Genomic DNA, 8,987 nt, shown 5'->3' with positions numbered 1-8,987 from the left:
ACTGAATTCTACATGTAGTAAGTGGTGGATGGGCTAACGTTCCATTGTATTTCTTGTCACCATACACACACAAATAAAAAGCAAAAATCTGTACTTGAATGTTTATAGCAGTTCTTTAGCCAAGCACTGAAAACAACCCAGATATCCTTCTGGAGGTAAATGCTTAAACAAGCTGTGGTATATCCATACCATGGAATGCCACTCAGCAATAAAAATGGACCAAACTATTGATAGGCACAAAAATAATCACCATTGTGTTACATAAAACTTTCTGTTCCCCAAAGGTAATATACTGTATGTGGTAGTTATGTAATCTGTTGTCCCTTTGAGAGGGTTACGAGTGAAGGGGTGGAGTTTACCTGTCAATCAGGTCATAGCCAATGAGGCCTCTGTGTCAGCCTGGCCTTCTCCTGAGGATTCTGGGAACTCCTGTATTCCTCCTTGGAGGTGGGAGACTCTCTCTCTCTGCTTACTCCCTGTGATACATCCCTGTGGAGAAGACACATGGAGAGAGGCTGATGGAGCCGGACCCCTGGAGCCGAAGAAGCCACATGGAGACCCCTGCCAGCACTGAGATGCTTACAATGTCACGGGATCCATTAGATTTTCACCCCCTGGCCTGTAATCTTCCTGCCCTTGGCATCATTGCATGACTCTGAAGAGGAATGTACAGATTGATATCGGTGCTACGGTCTAATATCGGTGGTACAGCCTTCTTCTCTTTCGCTCCCTCTTCTTTACCAAGCACGATGTCCTTCTCCAGGGCCTGATCTCTCCTGCAACATGTCCAAAGCACGTGAGCCAGTCTCTCCATCCTTGACTCCTTGCTAAGGCGCACTCTGGCTGTGCTTCCGAGACAGCTTGCTTGCCCTTCTAGCAGTCCGTGCTACTTTCAATGTTTTTCACCAGCACCATGATTCCAACACATCAGTTCTCCCTTAGAGAGTGCATACAAACACTGATGCCTGGACCCTTTCCAGAGGAACTAAATCAGGAATTCTGGGCAGTTAGTGTGTGCTGCTTGAAAGTTAGTCTCACCACCAAACTCAAGTCTAAGTTCCAAGACAGCAGGAACTGTACTCGGTTAGGCTTTTCTTGGTACCTCTAGCATCTAAAATTGTTCCTGGGACTCAGGTTCTCAATGGTTATTTATGAAGTGAATGAACCAATAAGTGAATGACTGAACGAGAGGAGGGTGGGAGAAGGCACTCTCTTCTCTCTCCTTGCCTCTCTGAACCAGCGAGTTGAGAGCATGAAGAAATGGGTGCACTTTCTTCAGGGCTTGATTTTCAAAGAGCCGGTAGAGATCCGAGCCTTGCTCCCTGTGAGAGGGAGCTCATAAATACAGTCTGGGGATGAGGACAGCAGCTTCTTCTTCACACACAATCAACACGTTTCGTGAAAGTGAAACAGCAGCTGACAAGGAGGCTGACATGACACATCATCTTACTCAGACAGAAATAATAGAAGGAATCCAAATGCTACTTACAGAACATGATCGGCACGGACCAAGAACGGAGCACAGAGTGCTGGGTGAGAAGCTAGGAGAAAGGTCGCTTCCAACCTTTGGCCCAGTCATTACGTAGTCAGAACGTCTGTCCCTCGTGGTGTTCAGCAAGCTAGAATATTCGCTCGAATGGGACAGACAATGATGTCAAGAAAGGGGATGTGGTAGTTACATAATCTGGTGTCGATTTGAGGATTAAGAGCATAGGGGTGGAGTCTAGCCCACCAATCAGGATATAGCCAATGAGGCCTCTGTGTGGGCATGATCTTCTCCTGAGAATTCTGGAAACTGCTGCATTTCCTCCTGGGATGTGGGAGACACTTTCTCTCTTGGCTTACTCCCTTGGAGACTCTACTAACAAGGCTCACTCCCTGCAAGGCATCACTATGGAGAAGACACATGGGAAGAGGTTGCTGGAGCCCGACCTCTGGAGCAGAAAAAGCCACATGGAGACCCCTGCCAGGACTGAGATATGCCTGCAGCTGGATCCACAAGACTTCCCACCCACTGGCCTGTGATCCTCCTGCAGTCAGTGTCATTGCATGTAGCTCGTGAATTTGAAGAGGACTTTATAGATTGGTATCAGACATATGGGCTAATATCAGACTTATAGACTTGCTCTGGACTGGGCTGGGATGCTTTTTCAATATTCAATTGCTCTTGTATATAAACCTCTTGCCCATACACATAGGAGGGTCTATGAAGTTGTTTCTCTAGTTTACCCCGACTAACACGTGGGAAAACTACAAATTCGGTGATATTCTTGACGTTTGCATCCTGATTTTGGTGGCAGCTTTGGTAGTGTAAATGGTTTGCATGGTTGGTGGTTCGAACCCACCCTTTGGTGCCTAGGAAGAAAGGTCTGATAATCTGTTTCTGTAAAGATTACAACCAAGAAAACCCTATGGAGCTGTGCTACTCTGTGACACAGGGATCTCCATGAATTGTTATCAACTGGACGGAGGGCAGCGGTGGGGTGGGGGTGGGGGTGGAAGCAGTGATATACTGATTTTATCCTAGTACTCCCAGCATCTATAATCTATGTCAACACTTGTATAGTAATAATAATATGCACAATCATGTCAACAATTACTTTGGGACATTGCAGGTTCTGGAATTTTATGTGATGTTCAGCCCATAAATACACACACACACACACACACACACACACACACACACACACAACAATGTATAGGAATCGCAACAAGTTTATTTTTAGTAACTTCACTTAATTTCTATGCTACATGCGCCCCACCCCCCATAATTCTAGTTAAGCGATGGCAACTTTTTGGGGGGTAAGAGGGTATGTTTCCCAGTCATCTTCAGAATTGTTGAGATTTCAAGAGGCAGAACAGAGAGGAGGGTGTGGTAAGGCTCGCCAGGGCGCAGGGAGGGGTGCACTGGGCTCCTGTCCACACAGATGCAAGGTCACGTCTAGACTTCCTCACTGTTGTGACTCTACTTGAGGCTTGGGAATCTTTTGTTCGTTGCAGAATTGGCTTTGACTCACAGTCCCCGAGTCAGAGAACAGGGTGACATCTTGCCAGACAGCTCCCCACCCCCATCCCATGATCCTCAGGACTGTTGGTGTGTTTGACCCACGTCCGTTTGCTATCCTGTGTCAGCCTGTAGGTTGCTGTGAGGCCAGAAGCTGTGCCACCGGTATCTTGAACACTAGTAGGACGACCCATCGTGGACCATACTTTCAGTGGAACTGACAAATTAAGACAGACGAGGGGGGATGGCTTGGTGATCTACTTTTGAAAATTTGCCGGCGAAGATCTTGTGGATCATGGCGGAATGTTGTCCCCAATCTCACCGGGGTGAGTGGCAAGATTTCAATTAGTCATCAGAGAGACCAGTCTCTGGAAGCGAACTTGGTGTTCGGTAGATCGATGCCAACTAGTGGGACTCTCTACGCGATGATGCACACAGCAGTCACAGGCAAGCTTTGCAGCTTTCCTATATTCACATCTTCCCAGGCATTTTAGGTAGGCCCTTCCCAAGCTGCCTTTGCTTTCTCCCTGGCAGCTGTGCTGGAAAGCGAGTGCAGTATCCTTTCCCGTACCTGACGCTCCCTTCCCTCTCCCTCCATTCGGGCAGAATCTCTTCTTAGTGGGAGGCGAAAAGAAACCTTATTCTCCAACCTGCTTCTGGCTATGACACCATGTCTGAGTTTACTAGGTCCGAACCTTCAGAGCAGAAAATCAGGAAAACCAGTGAACCCCTGTCCTCCCCAGAGGCTGTGGGTGCTGCACAAGTCAGCAACTTGAATGTAGTTGGAACTGAGAGGTGGGAAAAGGGATGTATTCCTCCCCGAACCCCACTGCCATCGAGTTGAGGAGAGTGCCAGGGGCAAGCGGGATCTGATAGAATGATGACTGTATGACCCCACTTGAAGGGACTGAATAACAGAATTTCAGATGAATGGATACATTGGATGGTGTAAGATACGGCCATATATATATATATATATATATAATCATTATATAATAATGATTCCTGGGGGGGTAGAGTGGGGGTGAGAAGAGATAAATAGGTGCAGATGAGTACAAGAAGAAAGAAAATGTGTAATGGGTGGTGATAGCAATTGTACAGTCATACTTGATCTAACTGAACTATGCCCTGTTATATTATCTGTAAGAGCTCCTAATAAGATGATAAAAAGGGGGGGACCATCTAGAAGACTTGCTAAGATATGGGTTGCTGGGACTCATTCCTGGAGTCTCTGATTCAGCAGGTCAGAGTTGGGGATCTGCATTTCTAACCAGTTCCCTGATGATAAGATGTTCCTGGTCTGAGGACCAGGCGTGGAGAGTTGGCAAGGTGAATTGTGGACAAGTAAAGCCAGCGTGAGTTTCAATTATTCCCTTCTCTGTTGTGAGATTACTGAGTGGTTTTCTCTACGTCTTCCCACAGTGCTACAGGGGTTCTTGAACAACTATATTTTCTATGCAAATGCTAGCTCATACGTATCAGGAGGGTTTTAAAATAAATTAGACAATGAACCTCATTAGGCTTTGATGGAATTTTAAGGATTTCCTCACAATTTTGCAATAGAAAAGTAAAAGAAATAAAACCAAAGACCTCTCACTCATCTTAACTGTATCATTCATCCTCTTAGCAGTTCATTGTCGTCTTCTTTAAAATATTTTTATTATTTATTACTAATGACATCATTGTTAAGCTTATAGAGACAAGAAAGCATTAGAATACTTGAGTTTATAGGCTCAAGAGACAGTGGTAACACTTGGACGACTACCAGATTTAACAATTAAAAATATAGACTGTCCAGGTAGTTTTGAATTTTAGATGAATGACAAATAACTTCACTATCCCTACATCCCATACAGTATTTAACAACGCTGATCAGGAGGCAAGCTGTTGGGGTGGAAATGACATAGACCCTTGCTGTGGAAAAATAGAGCATCCTCTGCCCTTGTCTAGGTCATGGGCTTATCTAGAAATACTTCATCTCACGCCTTGTCCACTGAGGGAGGGCTCAACACAGATGGCATTGTAAAATATGTCTCCCTATGACATTAATATATGACACTGTTGAGCGACTTAAAGAACGATGGGGGACAGGGAAGGAGCACTAGGACTGAATGCGATTACACATGTCATTTAAAAAGTGATTTAATCGTGAGGGAAAAAAAGAAAATATCCTGAACTGGATTGTGGTCATGATTGTACCATTCTCCTTGACATGAATGATTGGGGGGAAAGGCAAGAATGACTGACCAACTCAAGACCCCAGTTTTCTTTTCATTCAGTTACCTCAGTTTCTGGACTCATTGTGCAGTCGCAAGAGTGGCGATCCCATTCCCCACACTCGTCCCTACCAAGGGCGTGGAGACAGCTTTCCTAGTCCCAGCCACGGTGGTGCTGCTGCCGTCTAGTCGGCTGGGGCGCACACTGCTGAATCTCCTTACAATGCTCAGGATAGCGCCCACAGAGAATTATAATTATCTGCCACCACATGTCCACAGTGCAGAGGCTGCGAAACCTCTGCAGGGAGCCCGATGTAACAAGTCTTTCATCAAAGGGCTCCAGCCATGTCCTGAAGTGTGGAGATACTCGTTCTTCTGAGATCAGTAGGCAAGAGAAAGTTCCTTCTGTGCGATAAAAAGTTACGGGTTGGGGGATTTTTTTATATGCTCCTTCAAAAGCTTATGAAAGAAGGCAGGTGCTATTGAGGTTCCTGAGAAAGAGGTCAGTCCTTAATTCCTTCTACTTGCTCTGCAGTGTGGCCTAGATTTGAAAACTTTGAAGAGTTAAATGCAGGTACTATGGAATTCAGGCAAATATCTGACATCTCTTGTCTTTACACGTGGGAGGCTTAATTTCTGTCTCAGCTCTCCAGCTAGTGTTGGTGATCCAGGGCCTGTTTACAAATAATAGAGGAGAAGGTGACCCAACGTGCACTATTCTGTGTGTTACATTGTTTATACTTGTACTTAGAATGAAGATGATTGCTAAATATAACAACAAATCCACAAAGCACTGATAATGCCTCGGGGTCTTTCTGCTCATTTCTAATGAGCTGTAAAACCTTTTATGGACGTATGTTCCTTTTAAGGACCTAATTAATTCTCACGACACCCATGGGGAACAGAGATGGGGTGGGTAGTTCTAGTCTTATTTTAAGAGGCGATAATTAAGCTGTGTCTAGAGTTACACATTGTCTATTTGAAGAACTTGGTCAACTGCAAGTCTGGACAATGGAGCCGTGTCCAGCAGTCTGCGCAGCATTCTTGCTGATGGTGTTGATTCACCAGCCTCTGGTTAGCCATACATGTCTAATTTGAAAATCCTTTCTCACTGTGCAAGGCACATTGTAAAGGGTGGTAGCGAATGAGAGTAAATGCAGCAAGGACATTCTCATGCCTAGTGGTTTACCTATCTTTTCACACAAAAACCTAGCAGCAGAAAAGAAAACAGCACAAAATGATAAGCCATGTGGTTGTTGTCGGGTGCCACAGAATCCACTCCAGTTGAGGTGTATAATAGAACCCATATAGCCTGGTCCTTTGCCGTCTGCAGCGTCATTCTGATTTCTAAGCCCACTGTTGTAGCCACTAAATCAGTCCCTCTAACAAGTCTTCCTGGTGTTCCCTGACCCTCTTCCAAGCATGGCGTCCTTTGCCAGGGCGTGGTTCCTCCTCATAGCATGACCAAAGTCCCTGTGTCAGTCTGGGTACATTAGAGAAACAAAGCCACAGAAACATATGTGTGAGAGTTTTATATAAAGGGTAAGTGTACATTAAGAAAGTATCCCAACCCAGTGATGTCCAAGCCCATAAGTCCAACATTAGCTCATATGTCCAACACTGATATACAAAGTCCTCCTCAATCTCACAGAACACACACAATGATGCCCACTGGAGGAGGAAAGCTGAATCAGTGTATAAGCATCTCAGCGCTGGCAGGGGTCTCCATGCAACTGCCCCAGCACCCAGGGCTGCATTGGGGTAGGTTCATGCGGCTTCTCCTCAGGGTCGTCTTGCAGGAAGTGAGCCTTGCCAGCTGAAGCAGGGAACTGGTTAAGGCAGCTGCACCCTGGTCAACCAATACAAAGCAAGAGACCCGGGAACTAGAAAGGCGAGGCTCACCGAGCCATTTATTTCTCTTTCAATTAACCCCACATGTGTTTATCGGTCAGGTTGGCACAATAAACCTTAAGTATCTCAGTCCCCAAGACAAAGTCTTGCCATCCTAGTTTACAAGGAGTATTTGGTTGTACTTCTTCCAAGATAGACTTGTCTTTCTGGCAGTCCATAGTATATCCATAAATACTTAAAAAGAGGTCATCAGTGGCAGATCTGTCCAATACATTTTTTGATTTCTTGACTGTTGCTTCCACAGGTATTGTGGATTCAAATAAAATAAGTAAAATGAAATCCTTGACAATTTCATCATTTTCTCTGTATAGTTCCATAAATACTTAGCGTGGACTTACTAGGTATCAAGTCCTGGGCTAGGTCCTATCTGGGAGATGGCATATAAATATGTATTCTTAATATGTAATTTACTACATAGTTGGAAATTCAAGACTTAATTGGCAAGAAACATACAGAAAATCATGAGATATACCATAGCAAGGGCCAGTATGTGCGCACAGGCGGTTTCTGGGTTTTGGAAGGTGGTAACATTTTAATGAAAAAGGCAGAAATGGAGATACACCTTGTAATTGGTTCATGTGGCTAGTGGGAATATGGGAAAATAGGATTTAACTAAACATAGGGATTAAAGAATCTGGGTGGAGTCTTCCTTGCTGCTCTTTGGAACGGATATAAACCTGGGAGCTCTCACGTGGTCAGTGGCAGAAAAAGCCAGACTGCAAGGGGTGAGAAGATCTGAGATCAACAGAAGTGCACAGGAGCCAGAGGGGGACTTCCAGTGTTTCGACTCTCCACCTTCTGATGCAAACCTCTGACTTCAATTCCTGGTTCAGATTTCTTCTTGGGCTTCAGCTGCACCTCTGACCAACGGCAAAGGCAAAAAAGAAACAACAAAAAAGGCACTGAGTTGCTTCCACCTTATAGTGACTCTATGGGACAGGGCAGAACAGCCTGTGGGTGTCTAAGACTTGCTTTTTTTTTTTTTTTAATTTTAACAATTTATTAGGGGCTCATACAATTCTTATCACAGTTCATACATATACATACATCAATTGTATAAAGCACATCTGTACAGTCCCTGCCCTAATCATTTTTTCTCCTCTTTTCTTTTTTTACATTTTATTAGGGACCCATACAACTCTTATCACCATCCATACATATACATACATCAATTGTATAAAGCACATCCATACATTCCCTGCCCCAATCATTCTCAAAGCATTTGCTCTCCACTTAAGCCCCTTGCATCAGGTCCTCTTTTTTTTCCCCCTCCCTCCCCTTTCCCCCCTCCCTCATGTGCCCTTGGTAATTTATACCTCGTTATTTTGTCATATCTTGCCCTATCCGGAGTCTCCCTTCCCCCCTTCTCTGCTGTCCCTCTCCCAGGGAAGAGGTCACATGTGGATCCTTGTAATCAGTTCCCCCTTCCAACCCACTCACCCTCCACTCTCCCAGCATCGCCCATCACACCCTTGGTCCTGAAGGTATCATCCACCCTGGATTCCCTGTACCTCCAGCCCTCATATGTACCAGTGTACAGCCTCTGTCCTATCCAGCCCTGCAAGGTAGAATTCGGATCATGGTAGTTGGGGGGAGGAAGCATCCAGGATCTGGGGGAAAGCTGTGTTCTTCATCGGTACTACCTCGCACCCTAGGAGAAAGGAAACTTTGGTAAAAGCAAGTCTTGTTGTGGGTGAACAAGACTTGCTTTTACCAAAGTTTCCTTTCTCCTCTCTCAAATGGCCAACCTTGTGATTAGCAGTGCAACAGTAACCCACTTTGCCACCAGGGCTCTGCTGACCTATCCTAGTACTTTCGAATAAATTCATGTTTGGGTTTTTTTGGCGAATAGGAAT

The sequence above is a fragment of the Tenrec ecaudatus genome, chromosome 16 (genome assembly GCF_050624435.1).
Source record: "Tenrec ecaudatus isolate mTenEca1 chromosome 16, mTenEca1.hap1, whole genome shotgun sequence".
NCBI classification, from domain to species: Eukaryota; Metazoa; Chordata; class Mammalia; order Afrosoricida; family Tenrecidae; genus Tenrec; species Tenrec ecaudatus.
Note: the sequence above shows the minus strand (reverse complement) of the source record.